The sequence below is a fragment of the Glossina fuscipes genome, unplaced genomic scaffold (assembly GCF_014805625.2).
Source record: "Glossina fuscipes isolate IAEA_lab_2018 unplaced genomic scaffold, Yale_Gfus_2 28, whole genome shotgun sequence".
Taxonomy (NCBI): domain Eukaryota; kingdom Metazoa; phylum Arthropoda; class Insecta; order Diptera; family Glossinidae; genus Glossina; species Glossina fuscipes.
This window is the reverse complement of record NW_023998423.1, coordinates 13,296,781-13,320,355: the sequence shown is the minus strand read 5'-3', so window position 1 is coordinate 13,320,355 and position 23,575 is coordinate 13,296,781. Positions and strand designations below refer to the sequence as shown.

General features: G+C 31.8%; 1 protein-coding gene and 1 long non-coding RNA gene across 4 annotated transcripts in view; both read left to right on the top strand.

Moving 5' to 3' along the window:
- LOC119636676 overlaps positions 1–18,491 on the top strand; it is a 95,106-nt gene extending 76,615 nt beyond the window's left edge. Inside the window, exon 2 of the long non-coding RNA XR_005247164.1 lies at positions 14,752–18,491. This is a non-coding gene — a long non-coding RNA (uncharacterized LOC119636676). The remainder of the gene's footprint in view (positions 1–14,751) is intronic.
- The window catches only part of LOC119636673 (matrix metalloproteinase-2), a 394,606-nt gene that overhangs the window by 236,120 nt on the left and 134,911 nt on the right, over positions 1–23,575 (top strand). The window lies entirely within an intron of this gene.

Below are 23,575 nucleotides of genomic sequence, written 5' to 3'. Positions count from 1 at the left end.
TATGATATTTGGTTCATTTTCAACGCGAAATTACCGTCGAACGTTTTTTGTTTTTTTAAATCATCTAGAAACTGTTACCTTCCATACGCGCTGTTGTATAGCTTAAAATGGTTGGTGCTAGTAAAGTTGGACCGCTCTAAGGTAATCTATTGAGTGGATGGAAAAACTAAAAACTTTTTACTTAACCCACTATACATATATATATATATTTAGATATCATATATATAGATGTAGATGTAGATTACTACACGTAATAAATATTAATCCTCGTTGAGCTGGATAGAAGGAGAAAAAGAAACGTGATGGGTACCATATTCGTATTCTAAAATTTTCTAATCGTCTTACTGGTTAATATAGTTAGGAGAGTTCTGCAGGGAGAGAGAGAGAGAGAGAGAGAGAGAGAGAGAGAGAAAGAGAAAATTCTATTTATGTCTCTTATATAATAGATAGCGACTTTTAAAAGGATTTAATTCAAGCTAAGTTTATATATGAACTTACTAATCAGCAGTAGACAAGGGTACAAAAACACGTAAAAGAAACAAAAAATAATTTGCATAAATGCTCACGTGTGCATATATATATAAATACATATACATATGTACTGTATGTATGTAAAACTAAATGACGAGGTGGTCAGTTACAATGTTGTTGATTTTCTTTCTTTCCTTGTATTTATTTTTTCTGTTTTTTTTTTTTTTTTTTTTTTTTCTTGTTGGAAAAACAACTAAGTAAATAGAAAACCGATTAACTATAACTGTTTGTATGGGAGTCCTTTTCCATTAAAAGCGAACTCACGTTAACTCGCTACATCAACATCATATTTTTCAGCAAATCCTTTGAAATTCATGCAATAGTTTTAGATATTGAAAACCATTTAAGTTTATTTTCTTTTTCTGTTTGCCCTTTTTTTTTTTTTTTTTTGTTTTTTACTATAGTTTTTGTGAACAATAGCATCATTCCGCCTTATGGTTTCATCGAGCTAGGTGGGGTTACTACATGCAGTTACTGAAGTTTATAATTCAATTATTTTTTTCTATTTTTTTTTTTCCATTATTTTTTTATTCTCATCCAACTTCCATGCATTCATAACTGCTAACTAACCACACACATCCCGGATTTTGTGTTTGCTAAAAGTATAACAAAGGAATGCTTGTAAAAAGAACAAAAAAACAAAAAAAAAAAAAGGAAAAATTTTTGCAACGGGAATAAAGTTTTCAACACATTTAAGTTGTGTGTTGTTACAATGCAAATTATAATTGAATCCGAAATTCTTAATTTACTTAACTATCTACGTAACGTATTAGTAGCGTCGAATATCCATTTACACGCGAACATATGATAAAAATATTAATTGATTGTTTATTTTATCATGTTTTTGCCTTGTTTTTGTTTTATTTTTTTTTTTTTTTTCTGTTTTTAACTGCCTTTCACCAACATGTGGCGGCATAATGACTGATAATCGGATTATTTTTCAAAAACAATTAAATTTTAAAAAATAAGAAATTTTTTAAATCGTTATCTGCTAGAACTTGCAAATAATCGACAACAACGTTTTATAAATTGATCCCTTTTTTTTAATATCCTTTCATTTTCAGTCGCCCCATTTACAAGTGGGCCGAAATCATATAGAAAAACTTTAACTTTATCGATTTATAAAGTAAGAGAGCATCATACTCAGCGTTTGCATTCAAAACATTTTTGAGACAATGAGATTTTGAAAAGCACAGATACGGACCGACGGACATTTCTAAACATTTTCAAATCTTAAGTTAATCTGAAATCCATATTCATGGCCCGACCGTCTTTGCAATTATCATCAAGCAATCTTGAGATCAACATTTTCATGTTCGGTCAGAAGTTGAACTGAAACCCAAATTCAAACTTCGGGGAATTTCAATACTAGTTTTCGTTTCTGGTTCGTTTCTTAACAATACCTAACTTACTTGGCGAGAATGACGGCAGTTATGTGAGTATGCATCAAGCTTCCCATTCAACTGAGAATATTTATTTTACAATCAGAATGCGGAGGTTGACGTTGCAGCGCCCAGATGTAGGGCCATCCATTTTATGGTTCCGAGAGCCTAATCCAAATAAATCACACTTTTGGTTGAGATTTCGATGAAATTTCTTTTGTCGACAACACAGCATACATAGCTGCACAGCATACAGAAATTATTAAAACTTATTACGAAAACAATGAACCCATACTTACGTTTCGTGCATGTGAAATGAAGATCATGCTTAGCTGGCTCTGGTTGCAATGTTTCCGCTTTTGTGGAAAGAAAACAGACTTTGCCGTTCTTAACGGATTTTTTGCTTGTATGAATATAACTTTTGTGTATGTTTTGTGAACTAAACGCGTCACAAATTTGTGATTAGGAAAGTGAGATTACAATTAACCTCAATATGATAAACGTTAGTGGGACATGGTAACTGCGACTTTAACGTGACAAAATCAATTCGTTGAGAGGAAAGTTCAATGATCGATTCAATAATGCTTATGTGAATTTACCACAAAGCTTATGGGATATAACTCTAACGTATCCTTTACTTTGGGATTATGTTGCAGCTTTGGCTTACACCAATAAACCATGAATTTTCAATGACTTTATTCACGAATATTAATCGTTTATTCGGGTACTCGGTCATTAGGGAAATAAGAACCGAGTTAAAAGTGGAAAAGTAGCATAGATTGCTTTTCCCAAAAACTTTTTTAAATGAAATTGACATCAACTAATATCCGATTGATACAAATTAAAAGAAAGCACTAATTTAATGATCCTTTATAATAAGAACCTTTTTATCTGCTCTACGTATGCATCTATATGAATTTCTTGTTTAATAATAAATTCATAGTAAGATATAAAACAAAAAACTAAGGTATTAATAAAAATGTTGCCATAATAGGATTGGTAAGCAGTAAAGAAAGCAGATAATCAATGCTGGCTGTCAACATTAGCTGCTTGTTTATAGTGAATCAGGTACAGCAAGGTGAACGCAACTTGTTAAAGATCCTAACATTTGCTGAATTCTCGGAGCGATAGAAAAGGCCACTGAAACACCTACAACTTGTCCTCATCTCTGGCGAATTTACACAAAGGCAATTTAATGCTCATTTCAACTAATTAGAACATAAACAAGTAAGAAAATTAAATTCGATTCGAAGCGAATCTTTTATATCCCTCATCGTTATCCTAAAAAAGATACAAAAAATAAAAGAACAAAATTTTCATGCTCTACAATATGAAGGGGGCGGGGCGTAGCCCATTTTTTCTATTTTCAAAATAAAAGTTTTGTAGTATAGGCATGTTGGCGTTATAGGCGTGCCCTTTGAAAAGTTTAGGTCAATTCCAAATTCTTTTACAAATTTTTAGGCGATATTTTATATTTCGCTAACGGGAGAATTTCGACCACAAATACTACAATGTTACGCAAACAAAGAGATGGACAGAAGCATAGAAGGACATGTTTACGCGCATTCAAGGATTGTAACTTGCCAAGAATTTGTATAATTTATTGAGTTTTTGAAGTTTATTTCTGCGCGCTATACAGGTATTAAAAAAACAGTCGAATTTTGATACGCTATAATGTTAGGTAGGCGTGGTCAATTCTTTCCATTTGCATTGCCCATAACTTTCAAATTTTTGTACATTTATTTGCTGTAGTTTATGAGTAATGGGCAAAAAACCAATTTTTGATTTCTTTTGAAAAACAGAGGTGTTGCCGTGGTTTACATGGGGCTGTAGTTGTTCTTCGACTTATTTGGGCCCTTTTCAATACCAACCCAAGTGCAAGAACTATCAGTGCTTCTGCTAAACTTGAAGCCGATAGCTTAATTTTTGCGTCCTGGAAAATGTTTAAAACAGACGTAACACATGCGGACAGACGGACATGCTTCTATCGATTTATTGTTTAATGCCAATCCGGAATATGTATACTTTGATGCTTCTTTCGGGCCGTTGCAAATGTCTTGACAAAATGAACATACCCCTCGTCCTTCGCTGATGGCTATAAAAACCTAACATAAACAGGCTTTTTTTTTATCTCAATCAAAATTAATATGTATTAAAAACTGAAAAAGTAAAAGATAAAAAAAGAGAAAACAATTATTCAACTGAAAAATTAAATATATTCCATAATTAAATGTAAAACATTAAAAGCTTTTTTTTATTGAGCTCTCTGATATACATTATACGTAGAAAAAGGAAAATAGAACTATGCCGCACAGTAAATCAAACAGTGAGTGTTTATGATATAAAACATAAAATATTTATATAAAAAAGCTTTTTTTTAAAATTATTTCCACAAATTAATATACATAAAATAATTGCTATCTAATAAAGTATAAAATATTAGAAAAAAACCCTTAAAATAATTTTAACTTTTTTTCTGATTGCATCTATCATATCGTATCATAAATGATTAATTTTGTCGTTTAGTATATGTTGAGCGTATAGATTGCCGCAGAGTGTTAACTGACTCAAATTAAAGTAAAGCTTTCAACAAATTGTAATTATAAGTGGCAGATATCCACGTAAAAAATTCCAAAAAAAAAAAAAAAAAAAACCAAACTTCGTATATAATTTCTGAATTTCTGATCATAAATCAGAATTCCGGTTTGGGTAAGCCAGACTATGGAACTAACATTCTAAATAATATTGGGGCAAGACCTACGTACCTTAAGTATTCTACATCACTCTACTTTAATACAATTGCTCATATAACGCATTGGATGGGATGCGATCGTAAAAGTTGTCTGAACCAAATAGTTTTCAATACCTGGTTTGTCCTTGGGTTAAAATTTGTTGATTTCAAAATATCTCACAAAATGCGATTTGCAGGTCGAACACGAGCGAACAAGATGGACAGGCGGACAAGCGGACAAGCGGACATACGGACAGACAAGCTTAGATCAAATCCCAAAAGTAATTCAGAAAGTAATTCTGATTCGATAAATCGATGATAACAAGAATTGGAGCGCAAACATTCCCACAAACCTTATATAACCTTGTACCACAAGTGATATATAGGTTATATATATATATAGGTTATCCGCCTGAGTGGCCGAGTAGGCAAGAGTCTCGACTAGCAACTCAATGGTCGTGGATTCAAATCTCAAGTGCGGTCGACGTTTTAATAAAGCCGAAAGCCCTAGAAACTAGTGCTTTTAAGACTTTAGCCTTAGAATTTATTCTCTGACTAAATTTATAATAATAATAATAATAATAACAGGTTATAAAAATTTGATATTACTAAAATTTTTAGCATATAGACGATATGATCCTCAAATCCGTTATAAATATTTACACAAAAGATACAAAAATTATTGTATTGCGTAATAATTACATATATTTGAAAGAAATCTTAATATCTTGATGAATAAATAAAAAATGTGTTTTAATTTGAATAATTCCTCGTACATTTTTGACAGAATCAATTATACTGCAGACCATTATTTTTACTTGTGTTATGATCGAGTTGCATTTCTTGGATTATTTAGAAAATACTCCAACAGCCGTATTCTAAGCAGCGTTCCAGAGATATCCTTAGCCATAACGGTGTTGTGTTACAAAGCAAGTACGGAGGCGTAACATCAGAAGTGCTTTAAAATTGCAAAAGCTATGGCCATAGAATGGGTTCTTTTCTTTTAAGCTTAGTGAACAGTCACAACGTGAGAATATGGCTGAAAATTTTTCTTCTGAAGGCTTCCTCTATGTAGGAACTTATTAATTGGGGGAATCTCAAAGTCTCATGCCCGGAAGACTGAGAAAAAATATTTTGAATTTTCGAAGCTTGCAATAAAAGAGCCAGTCAAGCAGTGTCTTCTTAAAAACGAAAAAACACAAAGACAAGTATGGTGAGCATGACTAAGCGCGTAATAATAGTTTCCCTAGTGATCAAATGGATAACTCTGACTGAAGCTATATCTAAATCGTAAGCGTTTTATAAGTGCTTCCAAAAATTGCTAGCTGCCAATATTCTTCTCTTCATACATTCATTTTCTTTCCCTCAAATGGAATGCTGCTCTTAGACATTTCAAAAACTCTCTTTCACAAAAGTCTCAATAGGGTACAGTTAAGCTGTTAAGATCGCGTGTGAAAATCTTCCTTTATCGCTAAAGAAGCAAAAACCGACAAAATCCTTTGCAATTTGAACGTTTTGAAGCAATTATAAATATTATTCTATATTGCTTTTTATATATGAGTATTACTCTGACCATAAATAACTTTTGTTTAACAAAAAAAAAAAAAAAAACAAGAAAAAAAAGAAGCGGAATTTTATATTAGTATTATTTTGTTGTTGTTTTTGAAAACCATAAATTGACATATAAAATTTTATCATTAAAAAAGGCAAAAAGAAAAAAAAAAATGTTCATTCTTTTGTGGCTTAATGCAGCATTTTTTTTTTTTTTCTCATACCTTTCCTGTATATAAACGGCAAACATATATAAAATCTGCTAAATCTGACCACAACAACTAATTAATATCAAGCAAAATTGCAAAATAATCAAAGCAAAATAACATAAACAATTACTGCAACAAAAAATTGTTTAAATATTCCCTTTAATCAAATATAAATAATTTAAAAATAAAAATATTCCATAAACGCAATAAAAAAGAATAGAAAAAAAAAAAATACGATTAAAAGCAAATTTATAATAGATTGTAAAAAAAAAACTGACAAAAATATATATAAAAAAAATTATATATAAATATATTGAAATCTAAGATAATTACGAATATCTTATGGCTTTTCGATCGAATATTGGATGCCCAGTTAAGTCTAACGTTTTGCCGATCGGCAATTTCTGCAGGGTTCTTATGTTCGACTTTCTTTGACATTTTTCCGGGATATTCCATTGAACAAAATCGAATGCAAATTTTTTTAAATTTCAAGCGCTTGCGCTACAACCAATCACCACAACGAGTGAAAAAAAAATGTTCATAGACATTGCCTGGATGTGTGGGGCTAAAGGGAAGCAAACCAAGAATACATTTCCCAGACATAAATTTTTTTTTTATTCATTGATTTAAATTATTCCTTAAATGATGCAAAAAGCTAATACTAGGCGTGGCATAATTTTAAAAGTTTCATAATTTTTTGACTTTCCGAACGCATTTGTACGGCACCATTACGAGTAAATGTGAACTTTTTTTGAAAAATGATTTTTCAAAATGCCAACCAGCATGATAACTACAACTAAATATTTTCAAAATATATGCAAAGCCTGTTATTTTATATAAAGACATATGGCAAGTGAAGCATCCATATATATATATATATATATATATTAGACCATCAGTTATACAAAGACATATTGAGTTTGTGTAGACGAACAGAAGAAGAACTTGACCCAGCAAAACTTGAGATAGACTTATCATTTGTTATGCTAAGTTTGTCTGTCCGCCTGTCCTTTTTGTTTTCTTGTGTCCAACCTTCAACCCGAACACGTTTTCGCCCAACGGCGAACGCTATTAAAAAACCTTTGGACCGGACCACCACATGATAATAGCTTATGGGCCTTGGCCACCTATTGCAATGTCTTCGCTTGCAAAACACCTCCATTTAAAGATATTAAGGAAGAAGGACCCATGTGTTGCCATGTTTTAATAATTTTCAATATTATTTTTTTAATACTTTAATACTTAAATAAATACTTGAAAAACTCTTTTTTTAGGCTGTTTTTTTTTACCCCCTTACAAAGAAAATTATAGCGTAGCAATTTGTTGTTGGGGTAAATTTGTTTATTTTTCCAGTTCTCAGTAGTTTAACATATTTGTAAACAATTTTCGTTGTATGTTTGTAGCAAGTTGAAAAAATTGAGTATGTTTGACGTATGACCTGAAAAGTAAAAGACGAAATGAATTATCGGAAGAGAAGTTAACTGAAGCGTTCGTTTAAACTCTACATAGGCACTATCGTGTTACATAACTGTAGCAGAAACTCTTTTCGGGTAGCATGAGGATATTGAACAAAAATATATGGTTAACAATAGCGTATAAATATGTATTGTTTTTACATATTTATGTCGTTTGTATTGTTTGCATACTCATTATCATTTATGTATTATTTACATTATTTACGTGTTATGTTTTATTTAAATACAAATATAAATATTAGGTGTTTGCATGCATCTTGATCATTTTGTTCACTTGAAACAGCCATTTATCAAGAACGATTCGTAGTGTAATCAAGATATTTTCCATATTTTCCATCATCTTCTCTCTGCCAATATGACGCTAACAAATCGAAGGAAAGATATTGGTTTGCCAACGAATCATTTTCATACTTCTTCAGCATTTCGATACCGCATAACAAGCATGGCACGGTGCATCGATCTGAACAAGTGGTAATTCGAAGCCGGTATGTGTGGTGACCAGCTGGTGACCAGCTAGCGTCTAAGTACACTGAATAATTCACTAATAGTAAATGGGAAACTGTTACTTTATGTGGAGAAGGCTCAAAATCATTGATACTTTGCATTACTTTACCATTTTCACGAATAGATATCGCTGATCAGAACACATGCAAGAACCTATCTAGAAAAATTCTAAGCCATAATACCTCCCATCAAAGGTAATGATCCTTAAACAGCCTGAAAGCAATTTGCCCTTTAATGCCATTTGCTTTTGTTGTTCTGCATCCCGAAATAAAAAAATTTCTGAAACTTTCATAGTTAAATTTGAAAATAAAGTTTGAATTGCAAAGAAAGACATAAACACGCCAGGTATAACGATAAACGTGCATTGCTTATCTTTGTTTAAAAGCGAGAATAACGAAAACTTTGCTTCGGGCAAATAAAATGTTGCTAAGAAATTTATTTGTTTATCTTTTACTTTAATAAAGCAATAATTGCCAGGGATAGATAAAATGACAATATTAATGAAGCAGCGGAACTCGTTTATATAATCAAGCCGTCGTTCACTCTACTCACTCACTCAGCTGAGTCGATTACAACAACAACAACAAAAGAAAAAATGGTGGCCATATGCACAATTGTGCGATATGTTTAATAAACTTAATCGTCTAACAACATTAAACTCGTTCTTAACTCCTATTAAACATTTATTTATTTTTTTTTTTTTTAGCAAAACTCATTTCAACTTTTTTGGAGGCACGAGTTTATGCATACGCACGCATGGGGACAAAAAAAAATAAAAAATAAAAATTTCCAGTCTGAAAGGAGAAAAAAAAAAAGAAAAAAAAGTAGAAGAAAAATTGCAAAGTTGTATTGTTTCTGTTGCTGGAAATTTTTGGTATGATTTCATTTTGTGTTGTTGTTACCGTTGTTATTATTTTAGTTGTTTGGCCAACAACTTAAAGTTATTATTATGTTTTTTAAACACATACATACATAAGCACGCCCGTATTCATACAGAGTGCTACTGTTATTCACTCGATCCCCCCCTCCCCAACGTCATAACGCCACTCTTGTATATGAATGATGAAAAATGATCACATCAGAAAACTTTTCACATTTTTCCCTATCTTTATATCAATCCTTTGCCTCCTTTCGCCTTCTCCCCTTACTTTGCCATTCCTTCTCTCATTTTATCCTAACAACTCTGACCGGTTTAAAGCTTAAATTCGTGAACACGCACACATATATATATATATATATATAATATACACACATGGCATGCAATTCATGGTAAGTCACATGATATGTGCGGTACAAATGAAGGGGAGACGAGAAGAAAAAGCTGAACCCGAACTGTTTCACATTAACACACACAGCAAGGAAGCCAAAAATGTTGTGTAAATATAACAAATGTATCAATGGTAGAAGTAACTGGCCTGGAAAATAAAATGAAAAACAAAAAAAAAAAAAAACAAAAAAGAAAAATTAAATGAGAAAAAAAAAAGAAAAAAAATTCAGATTGAAAAATGAAAAGTTGTTTAAAACTTTTAAATTAATTTTTACATAGTGCGATAGTAGTTGCATTTTACAAAAGGCATAACTAAAAAGGTTAAGAGAGGTAACGAAAAATTCTTGCGATTACACATATTAAAGTTACAAATGTATTTAACAAGTACAAACAAATGATTTAAAAACTATTTGAAAGACTCGAACTATAATGATCTTCTTATGCACAACGATACAATTCTTTACTCCAATCAATCAATCAATTATGTCATCGCATAAAGATTCTTGCATTTTTACTTTTACTTTATCACCGGATATTTCTATTTAAAGGCCGAGTAACGGCTGCTAGCACTAAACTAAAGAAAAAAAACTTAATTACTATAGTTCTGCTCATTAAAATAAAACAGTAACGCACTCCCCGAGAATATTAGTAACGAAAACAATGCAATCTTCCATCGACAACTTGCACGATCGACCAGACGGCACATGCAAAAGTAATTCTTTAAATTTACATAAATAAAAGAAGAGGAATTTTAAGAATGGATTGATTTAGCAATGCCATGGCTAACTCCATAAGAAAAGCTTTCGCCGTCTTTGAAAAAGTGTGTTACAATTAATGCAAGCAATTCGGAAGTAGTTCACTTCACAAGTCTTTCTTTCCTCTTCCAAGCAAATAGTTATTAAGCAACGAGTAAAACAGATAAAAGCTTGAGATGTGAACTACTCAGTGAGTGGGTGTGAGTGAGTCGATAAAGGCATAACACTTACCGAGTGGACACACAGACTCAGTAGGGTGCAGCCATCTGCCTGTATTATTCCCTTCCTTCATTTATTGTGAATAGGGTCATCCCTAGAGGGATTGATCATTTTAGAAAAACAGATATATAGTCACGAGTTTAATATCAGCCAAATTCCATAGAACAACAATTTCCAAAAGCCAGCTGAAATGTATACAACAACGCTTATTGAAGGTTTATAACATACCTTCAAGAAAGAATCATAGTTCGGTATACATGGGTATATATATATAGATATATATATATATATATATTACATCGTTCGTTCACGCATTCTTGCGTCAAACATACAAGTTTACAAAATATTTTGATGAAACTTCGTATGCGGATTTGTATACCACCTACTGAAAATGGAAGCCAAAGTTTACTGCCCCTCTGCTTTTATAAGAAGCCGTGTATAGAAGAAGTCTTTTGAAGAAAAAAAAATTTACAATTTTTAGAGTTTGTCAATAATAAAAATCGGTGGGGGATAGTATTTTGGTGTATATGGAATGAATATTTGAATGATAAACATTTCTCAAATTCCTTCCAATGCCAATCTGCTTGCAAAGCATAAGTCTTCTCAAGGTAATAAAATTCAATTTTCATCATTTTATAAAGAAAATTGTCAAAGAAAATGCTTTCATAGTTAACGTTACGTTGTGCTTCTTCATCATTTTCTCATACTTTGTCATGCTGTTTGTTTGATTTTGTAATGAATTTGATGTTCTGAAGAAATAGTCTCACAACGAAATGTTGATTTTAGTATAAGACGAGTGTTTGTTAAGTTCCGAAAACAAAATACTTCTCACTTGTAAGAACTTGATGACGTTGCTCCGAATACGATTATTTTTTGAAACACTCCCTTTGCAAACATTTTAAGGCGCAACAACTTGCTATTTTTAATAATTTATGACGAAAACAAATGGGAAATTATGTTATTAGGTAATCCAGAAATTTCTTCCGTTTTTCACTATGAAATCCAATAATTGTTTTTTACATAGGGGAATAAACTTGTTGTTGTCCTACCAGAAAGCGGTAAAGGTTTCATTGGAAATTTTGAGAGCGAAATTTCGCAAATCAATTTTGCAACAGGGCTTAGTTCCACACACAGCGCATAGTTGTCTATATGCTGCTGCATTACTTTGATCTTTCACGTCTTTCTTACGTTTCGTTACTCTAATCCAAGCGATTACTTGGAAAGTTTTTTTGCGAAATAAATGTAAGAGTGTTGTACGCAATCCTCACGATTTGCTTATGAACTTGAAAAAAGTTACTTTACTTACTGCTATTAGGGAAAACCGGAAGAAATTTTTGGACTACCTAATAAATGAAGAAGTAAAGGTATTTTACAGTCTTCGTTGCATGAGTTCAGGCTCTCAATTTATTTTTAATTAACTTAAAGTTTTTAAAAGAAGTAAAAAATTTGTGAAAAGTCGTTCCCATATAAGTAAAGACTTATCTTGTAATGAAATCCTTACATAATCAAAAGACTTAAGAGGCATCAAGCCACTTAATACGATCACTTAAAGCGACAACACTTGAGTTTCATTCCAATATATCTTCGAAGTATTACGATGTAAGTCTGTGCCCTATTTGGCCAAGAAATTTATGAAGCACTAGTCAATTAAGCTTTTAGTTAAGATAGGAAATGATTAAATAGATTATTATACAAAAGATTTATGTGAACTTTTATCGATAGTTTTCGAAGATCAAACATCAAACCAAATGCGGTCAAGTCAAGGGAAAATGCAAAATGGGAAATATTGCTTTTCAGTTAAAACTATAACCCCTTTGTCAGTCTAAGCCGTTACGCCTTAGTAACACTATATAAAATTGCAGCTAAACTTGCAACGTATTTGTACCAAACAGAACTATTTATCTCGAGAGCAAAATCTGTTATCATATACAACATACAACAAAACCAGCCCAGTTAACCAGCAGTCACTTGATTGCTTTCTTTTTCACTCTCATTATTTATACATTCTGCTAAACTGTTGCACCGTATCAAACGTTTACAAGGCAAAACTATATAGAATTTTGTGTTTTTAAGTGAATATGCGCTATGGTATACATATAAACTTGTTCAAAAACAAAGATGACTTTTTATTTTTTTCCGCCTGAGTAGCCGAAGGCGAGGAATCTCGACTAGCAAGTCAATGGTCGTGGGTTCGAATCGCAAGTGCGGTAGAGTTTTTACTAAAAGCCGATAGCCTTTGATGCTAGTGCTTTTAAGAGTTTAGTCTTAGAATTTATTTCTCTGGCGAAATTAATGATAATAATAGTAATAATATTTTTTTCGATAAATAATAGATTTATTCATCCATTTTTATTGTCTCCCCTTCAAAGTGATCAAACTTGTGTCTGCGCTTTTCCCAATCCTCGAAACACTTCTCAAATTCGAAAATCGTCTGTACGTAGCCCAGGAAATTTAAAAAGTTTCTTTTTTTTTGAACACTTGTCTATGTGATTGGTTCCTTCTGGTTAATGCATTCATTTCTAATTGTTCCATCAGGAAACCTAAAATGGGCTTGCGACTATCGAAACTTTTGTGAACTTTTGTTGCTGTAGCTCTTCATGTGTTCCCTTCCAAGGCAAGGCCAATCATTTATCTAGCTGGCTAAAAGTAACCGATAATAGGGTTAATTGAAATTTACTCAAAAAAATCATCGAGAAAGTCCAGTGACAGATCATTAATGAAACTTGTGTGTTATCATGGACTAAATAATAAACAAATTTGTGTTTCAAAATTTCTCCAAAAAACTGATATTGAAATGTGTGAAGACAAGAAATGGCGTTAGGTATGAATTTATTTTTAACTAATTTATTAGGTCGAGTTACAAGTAACTTCCGTTTTTCCCGCTTTTTCCTTTCATTCATTTTCACGAAATTATATTAGCTTAACAGTTGATTGTATACTCAACCTTTTCACTTTACCTCTTCTTGACTGGCGTGGGCATGCTTTTAAAAGGTTTTCGCAACGTCCGCCTTTTAAGGTCGCATCTGCAGAACGAAATTTTTCAAACAAATCTCTAACTGCCCGATAAATTATCAGTTCTTTACTGTATGCGCGGAATATGTTTCCAGCTAACACCTTAGCGTTATTGTCTCATTTAAATTGCCAAAACATTACATGTCGAATATGCATTTTTTGACTCTCCATTCGGAGATTAAGAGAGACATTTGCATGCACCACGTAACACAGTTGACAGAAGACTCCTCATCTATGTAGCGCAAAACAAAAACTTGTATGTTTCGATCACAACATAAATAGGACGAACAATAGATTCTACTTACCTGCATCGCAAGTTATTTATGACTCGACCTAATATATCGTTAATTAAAATGAATTTTAACTGAACGTTAGCTATGTTTTCCATTATTCAGTTAATTAAAGAGTTTTTTTTTTTTTTTTTTTTTTTTTTTTGTAAATTTACTCAGTTTTATGATTTTTGCATTTCATGTGCTTTAAGAACTGGGGGACAAAAAAAAAAAAACCACTTAATAGAATTAAACAATTGTTGTTAAACATGATAAAGTTTTTAATTTCACTAGTTTCTCTTTTGCTTTTGTATTTTCTCCCTCATTATATCGTTTCATTTCCTTTGTACACAATGTGGTGACACTCCCTTGTAAACTGTTTAACGATCAACTTTTTATTTGTACAAAGTTGTCCAATGCTATGGCTACGGGGGTGTTGCCTCATTATCTTCGTAGACATTAATGTCGCTGACTTAGTTTTAATATAAGATTTTCATTTTTGTTGTACTCTTCTGCTATTGTCGTGAAATATGTTAATGTTTGAGTTGATTATATTAATACTGTCGGTTGGTGACGGTGGTGGTGATGGTGGTGGTGGCCACTCTTTCTATACATATTTAAATTGTATGCGCAATTAATCAGCTCAATGACATTTTATTTGCTTTATGGAAATTTAGCGTAATGTTATACCGCAACATTACCGTTTTTTCTTTTCTTTTCTTTTTTTTTTTCTTTTGCACTACTTTAAGGAAATCTTAAAGAAAATGTTTTATAAACTTTAGCGTTTATTAAAATTCTTATTCAAATAAGTTCACTAAACATTATATCCTTTTCTTCTCTTTTCAGGTATGTTCGTATGATTTAAGTGCATAACTATATGTATATGTAGAAATCTTAGGGGTAAGTTAATAAGACTTCTCTGGTTATCAATATATTGATGCATGCAATGCTAAGGGTTTTGTACTAATTTTGAAATTCTGTTGATTGTTGGTGGAGAGTACTTATGTTTTCAATGATGGTAGAATTTTAGATTTACTATTTGAATTGAATAACTTTTTATATACTACAAGGCTTTTGCAGTTTCACTTTAACGTAACATATATATTATATAAACAAAATAATATGAAATGATGACATAGAGCAATAGAAAGTATTTTTCTACAGCTTTCGGATGTTTACCTTTCATCTATGAAAGAGATTAACCGACATGACTGGTAGGGAAAAGCATAAGTGATAGGGAAAAGCTGCCTACATTTATAATAATTCAAATAGAAAAGCAAGCTGTAGTTGATAGCATAAGTTGGAAAACCTTCTCAAACAAAACAGATAGCAACAACCAAACTGATTGAGAAAGAACTGCAAATCTCAAAAGTATCCATAACTCGATTACAGGCTTTAGCTGGAAAATAAGTCAAATAAGGCGTATTTCTATAACTATTTACTAAGAATTCAATTTGTTTTAAGATTTATTAAAAAGAATTAAAGCGCAAGAGACCGGCAAAGATCAGCGATACATGCCCTACAAAAGCTAATACAATTTTCATCACAAAGCACGCACGAAAATTACATTTTGTTCCCCTTACTCACTTGTTCACTTTTCGTGAGAGTCTTCGTAGAGGTCTGGATTTAAAATTTAGATTAATTAGCCTTGTCCAAATTTAGTAAGTTTTTCTAAAAGCTTTTTTTTATAATGAAGATTGGATGATGATGAAGGCTTACTGGTCATGAGAACGAGAAAAGATTCGAAAAATAATTGTCTATAGTCCAGCCCACTAAATTTGTATACTGAAAAAAACATTTTTTAACAATTTCAGTTTCATATACTATAATAAAATTTTTCTTATCGCTTTTTCCTATAAGACAGTTTGTACGAGAAAGGACTGAAAAATTTCCGAAATTTTTCTCAATCCACTTGTCTTTCTTTCCAAAGTGAACTCTCTACATAGGAGGAGGAAGTCGAAATAATCCAATAAGACTTATTTTCAACTAAAATCAGGTTAACGTAGAGAATTTTGTTGATAATATTACGCTTTCATATGATGTTTTTCGCAAAGTGAAGCTCTACATAAGAGGAGGTAGAGAAAATGGTCCGACATGAAGTAGACATAATGGTCCAGGGCAATGTAGGCAATTTTGTTGACAATCTCTCAACAATTGGGACTTTCAAGTTGAACATGGACGGACGGACGGACGGACAGAGGAAGGGATGGACAAATACGCCATAATTTGCAATAAAGAAAACGATTCCCAATGAATTGGCGTAAAATACAATGTCGATGTATTTTAACTGCTTTTAAGTGTCTGTGCATGGCATTCATAGAAACTCACTTATCCTTACCACAAGTTGTGTACGGTATACAAACACGCAATAAACTGAAATTAAGAAATTTATATCTGACTTGGATACGATTCGTTAATATCGTTGATCAAAATTAAAAAACACTTTGTAATCGCCCTTCATACATATGTAGATGATTTCGATAGGACAGGAAGAAATATATACATTAGAATAGATTTATATTCCATTATGTATCCAAATAAAGGATTTATTTAATTCATAGTGCTTGTAATGCCCACTTGCAGGCATATCGAATTCTTGACAAATTTAACATGCCTGTTACAACGATAGTAATAAAATTTATTTCACTTGAAAGGCTTTCGTTTAAGTTATTTCTTCCCCTCTTCTTATGTGCTCACTGAACCGTTTCCCGAAAACAAGCCATTAGTTGTTATTTATCACAAAAAGCCTAAATGTCAAACGATACACAAATCATTATCACGAATTGCTTTATTGAGGGCAAATCAATAGACATTAGCATAGTATACGTAAAACGGGGGAGAGACGTATGCGTGTATGAAATACATTAGCATATTTTTTTACTAGGAAGCATTTCTTTCATAGATTTTCATTTGCGTTATTTATGTTTCATAAAGGAAAGTATAACAAATGCTATCAAGAAAAAAAAAAAAAAAAGAAAAGAAATTAAATTAGAAAATATTTATATCCTTTCTTTGATATGAATCTTGAATATCCAGCACATATCGGGAATCACAAAGCTTGATATCGAGACTAGTCAAGCTTCTATCTCAAGTTTTATTCACACCGTAGACGATAAGCAGCGAATGAATGAACAAAGGAATCGTCTAGAACGACTTTCTGTACCTATAGTAATGGAAAAAAGACAATTTATTGGCATCGTGAGATTATTGGTATTCTTCATATTCTCTCAGCCTTCGATCAATTTAGCAAAAGTTAAGCATATCGTTATGCTTTTAAACTACACAAGTGACACAATAAAGATCTTAATGAAACTTATTCATTTGCTTAATATAATCATTCAACTGACGTTTCATTTACAACTTTATAATAACAAATACAAGATAAGATTATTTTTTGAAAAGAAAAAAAAAAAAAACAAGAGAAATCTCGTTTCATGTTCCTTAAAGGCATTTGAGAATTAAAAATTATTGCATTTGTTAACTTACAAAATACCAAAAATTGATGATAACTTTCTATGAATTTTAAGTTTCAATGAGTCGTCCAGATAAGCAATTTTTGTGATAGAAACAAAGGGTAGCAAAAAATGATCTGCTACTGCTTTATGGCTACAAAAGAAACAAAAATTCATGAACATTATTATGCTTTTGTATCTGCATATGAAAATGCACCAAAAACAAACAAAATAAATACTTTTTTTTTTTTAAATTTTTCCATTTACACAAATTTTCTACACATATTTTTTCAATTTATTTTAATTTCTAGGAAAAAAAAAAATATTTCTTCTCGTTTCCCCGAAGAGAAGAAGCAGTTCAGGATTTTGATTTTCTCTATGCACTTACAAAAGTGGCCTGATTGTTGTTATTATTATTCTCTTTGTAACATTTTTCATATAAACATCTGTGTTGGTGAATTAGTATGTGGTGCTCCTGTGCACTTTTAAACTTCAATATTATTGGAAACGTGACCTGCACACTTAAATAACTTATTTGTGTATGTATTCTCTTAGAATTCTTGTTTCCTCTCGGATAATATATATATATATGTACTTCTTGGACTTACAATATTCATGTTTTATATTGAATAATTTAAAAAGTATTGAACCTTAAAGAGATTCATTTTTCATTTCACTCCAAACATTTCATTGACATAGAGGCTAACTTTTTGAATTCATTATTATTATACTCAATCAAAGGGATCGAAGGAATCGCTTCAATAAAAGAATTACACTTAGACTTGGTAAGGACTCATTTAACCCGTCATGTCCTCACATCCTTGATTAGTGTTGGATACTTAATCGATTTAGCAATGTATGTCTGTAAACTATGGCCTATGGCTGGTAAACTCAATTATTGGGCTCACTATTTTGACAGTCTCTTATATATTACTTAGTAGTGTTGCTATTATATCTCCATTGCTTCGCCCTTAGTCCTTTTTATTTTTTATACATTTTTTTAGTTCTTTTCTTTTCGTAGGTATTACTTGGATGACATTTCTGAAAAAAAAAAAAAAACATGCAATATAGCACAATGCTCTTCCCCTGGTCATAGGAGGAAGCAAAAGTTGAGAAATACAAAAAAAAAAAAAAGAAGAAAAAAGTGATTTGATTTTGATATAAGTGCCTGAAGTATTTTAGTCAGTTTTTTTTGCGTCTTTTTGGAAACTACTTACAGCATATAAAGTAGATAACTAAACACTACAAGTTACGCCGAATTTTTGATACTTGAGCCAATCAGAACTGCTTTGGTAAGCCAATGTGAAAAAACGGAATAAACTTACTACTGTTCGCTGGTAACGACTGAAACGATTGCCCATTAAGACCGAGGAGTACCGAATACCATAAAGCGTAAGATGATTGCCCTCCGATCTTCACCTTCTCTTGACAATGTATGCTGAGACAAATATGAAGAAGGCTTGGCTCTCTATATAATACAAACTAAACATGCTACATATGTAATCCGCAACCCGTATCTATGTATACGTATGTATACAGCACTTACCTTACATACACTGTTTTGATTTTTATTTAATTGTTTGACTTAATTATTGATCTTATTCCGTTATGGTAAGGTCCCTTAATCCAGTCTGGAAATCTTGACATTTTATTTAACTTAAATCAAGGGCTTGTTCTATGGATGAAAAATTTACATTTCTTTGTACCTGGAATTGTTTTTTTTTTTTTTTTTTTTTGATTTACAAGAACTTGGCATGGCGTTCGACAGGCTACTTACGCTAAAGGGCATTCTGATGCTGCCAAGTTCGATCACGATTTCGAGTTTGGTCTGAATATTCTCGAATTTTAGGTTATAACCTAAAATTTCCCTGATCTCCACTTTTTATTTGAATTTTGATTTTAAGTTGATTATATGATTTGACCTTGTATTGCATTGGTGCCATGATTTTTTTTAACGCAGACGAAGAATGCATACGAAATGTGAATAAAATTCTTCTAGTCCTAGTTTTCTAAAAGAGATCGAACGTCTATAGGACATGTGTAATTTAATGCTTCCCGCACTTGACTTAAGCATTTGACATTGTATATAAAGAGCCAAAAAGTAATGTTCACCCTTCAACTAGCCATTCAATAAAAATTCTCTATATATTTAGAAAAACCAATGGCCAGGAAGACTTACAGGCACCAGGGAGCACCAAAAGTTAAAATAAATCCTATAGGTGTTCTATAGCTGTGAATGCAGTCTATATAAAGCACATTACCCAATAAGTTCTCATTTTCAAGGCGAATCCCTATAGTAGCAAGTTTCAAACAAAATGTAGGAGAATTTCATGACATTTCGAAAACTTCATAAGCTCTCGAAATGATCGCAAAGAAGGAAATATGATTGAGAAGAAAGAAATGCAAGTTTTTGAAATGAAAGGAGAGAGATTTCTTTAACCAAAATATAAGGCGTGACATGATGTATCAACTCATGAAATTTTCTTTTGGAAAGCATTCCTTCAATCATTTATTTTTGTTCTAAAAAAGTTCGGAAAACTATATATCATGTGCCATGTGTCATTATTTGGCCTTCACTCTCCTTTCTATGCTTTAAAAACTTGCATACTCTCTCCATTCAATCATGTTATTTTTACTTTACGACTACTTACTTTAGTTCTTTTCCTTTTTTTTTTTTTTTTTTTTTTTTTTTTTTAAGAGCAAATGAACTAATAAACATAATATATCATTTATTATATAGGTGAGTATAAAAAATGTAGGAAATTGTCCATTTGTCGAACACATTGGCACGTTTCTGGTTAAATTTTATTTGACTTTTATTGGGTTTACAAATTATTTGTTGATGAGCTTATACTAAACATGTACACATACATGACCGGAATGCTCGTTTTATATGCTTAACTCTTTACATCAGTCTTAAGATATGTATGCCGTTTGTGTACATGTAAATATAATAACCATAACTTATCATACAAAATGTTTGCAGAGTTTCCTGGGTGTGTAGAGTTCGTAGTAAGAGTAAGAAAAAAACAATATCTGGTTATCAGGAATGAACAAAACATCACAATGCTTATCACTTATCATATATATCGACAAGTCAAAAATTTGAAACTTTCATATGAAAGGGATGGACTAAATAAGGCTTGTATTTATTCTGGAAAGATCCAATTAATATACAATAGAAATAATTAATAGAATATTAGTAGCTATAGTTTTGTCGGATTCAAGTTATTGCCTTTATGTGGCAGCATTTAGTTATGATATTTTTGATTAAAGTTTACTTGGCTTCCTTTGCTTTGTTTTTGTGCTTAACAAGGTTAAATTGTAATTTTAGATATATTTTTAAAATGTTTTTCGACAAAAAAAAAAAAAAAAAAACAAACTTCATATGCGAGCAGCATGTACAGCAACACTTTACCTTTCTCTGTATGGTGCGCGAGTGCTCTTTAACTTATATAACAATAATAATAATAAACGTATAGAATGAAAACATAGAATAACACAACGTAAATAAATTTCATGATAAATTTTGTAAAATAAATAAATTATAATTGCTTGCCAGAGTGCGGGAGAGGGAAAGACAAAAGAAAAAGGAGAGAGGAAATGTTTGAAAATTCAACTTGAAATAATTCATTTCAAATTGTTACAACGGCACTTGACAATATTGCTGTTGCTATTACTACTACTACTGCTACTACTACTACTACTACTACTACTACTACTATTGCTCTATCATTACAAGTATGTATAGATATATGTATGGATATTTGTGTTTGTATATAAGCGAATAAGTATGAATGTTTGTAGAAATAAAAGCACTCCAAAAATTTCAAACAGCCACACACACATACATATATTCTAAAATTGCACAAAAGTCTACACAGCAAATGGCAAACAGCAAAAGAAGCCAAAAAAGCAACGTCAAGCAAAATAGAGATAGAGCGACAGCGACAAAGAGATGGAGAGAAAGAGAGAAAGTTACACAATAATATTAGTTATGCTGCCATAACTTTTTCGAGTTTTACACCTAATGGCACAGTGTAAATAATTTAACGGAAAATGTACGCTATATATACCTACATATATATATATATATATATCCATACATATACACTTCAACACAATGACATGCCGATGCAGAGTCATACCCTTACATGCACAACGTCATTTATGCCCTTTTACATATATATATATATATATATATATATATATATATATATAGTGTGTGTGTATACAAACATATATACACTCATACAGTAGCAAATGTTCACTGCCATTGCTATTACAAATTGCATAATTTTAGTGACATTTCCGTTAAAAAGCTTAATGTCGTCGCACAACATGCAAATAATATTGAAAAATATGCCAAAAATGTAATTTCTGGACGGTAGAGGAAAATGCTCCATCTACGAAGAACATTTTAAATAAGCTTTTTCTTTGAACAATAATGTAAATATTTCTCTTAGACTAAGTTCAGTGCAGCTGGAACCATGACAGGAGAAAATTTTCCATGCGGTTGTTTTAAGAAAACGAGAACACAAAAATAAAATATGGAAAATTTTAAGCAAAATTAAACACATTGTCTTCGTTCTGGCAACAAGTAAAGAAAATCCATGCCATTCGAAATCGTCATTAAATGTAAGTAATCGTTTACTATGAAACTCTGCAATACAACTTTCTGAACACAAAAACTTTTCTCTTCTCTTCGCTGCTCACGTTACAAGCACACAAACGGCCAATTTTGAGCGAAGAAGACCCGCACCTACCCGTTGTTAAGGCGTGTAACTAGTTTCCTTCCCTCACCATTTTTCTACTTGCCACACTTGTATGTGTGTAAAATCATGAACAATTTTAAATAGGTCTACAATTTATTACACCAATCGATTGCACATTCATTTTCCTAACCCAGTCTGCTTGACGTCAATGGGTAGACTGATATTTTATGTTATTCTCTATATTGTCATTTTTTGGCCCAATGGAAAATGAAAAAGTCATCATATCGAGAAAAATGTTCAGTATGACTATAGAACTCTATTCCAGAATAGTGGTTCAACCTGCAGATTTATTGCGATAACGTGGGGTTGTCTGGTTTCCTTCTTCAAGCCGACTTCCATAGATCGCTTTCTATGTAGAAGAAACTTGCACCAGGGGAACATAATTATAATTTTTAGTATGACGAAAGAAAGGGAAGACTCTTTCTCGACAAGGTGGCGGTTTAATGGTCGGGTTTCTGTCTATAACGTTTTAAATGGTTTTGAAAAAGGGGGGATCGCAGCCACCGGCACATTGAATGGTATATTAAGAGCTTATGACTTTATCGATTTTAAACATAAGGATTTATAGGGTAAACAATTGTACATAAAGACACCATTACTAAAAGAGTTAGAGAGTATTTTTTATCTCTCTTTATGAAGAGTCAACAAAGTAGAAAGAAAAAGTGCCGGATTAAATGATGAACCTTGAGACTTGCTTATCAAATACACACCGAGATTGAGTTCAACTATCTTAAATGTTAGTTCAGCTTAACTTTAGAATTCTCCCTTCGGTGGAAGCACAAGCCGATAGCGTCTTCGATTTACTAAGGTTTGCTAAGCTTCCAATCGAAATCAGAGGAATAAAGGAACAAAAATTTTAGGACTGTTATAAATTGAACTCTCGGCTCGTTGAAGGAAACGTTTTGCTTTTTATATCCTCCTAAGATCTTCCTCTTAGATCAAGATCAGGCTTGTGGTGTGTCAATAATTTCCTCTCCTCCTTCCTCCTTCCTCCTTCCTTGCAATTCAAAAGTGGCTGCAGGCAAAGGCGGACTATCAGAAATGAATGAAATCAGGATTTTCGTTTAGACATCCTATTGATCATTATTTTTCAACTGTGAAAGGAAGCAATTGGTCGCCCGATTAAGCTAACTTTAACTTAATCTAAAAATGCTTCACTGGCCAAATCGGTTAACTCCATTTTTAGAATTTTATTAAATTTTAATTTCAAACCACTTCATTAGCTCCTAACTGTACATATTTAAAACAAATTTCTCCGATAATAAGTAATAACACCACTAAATGACAAAATCGTTTTGACTTCTGAATAATAAATAATTTATTTATAATATTTTGTCATTTTTCTCAACTTCTTGTTTTATGGACTTAATCGATTTGGCAAGTGGAGCATCCATATGTCGTTGATTGAATTCAAATAAAAACTGAATCCGACTTGGCGTCTGT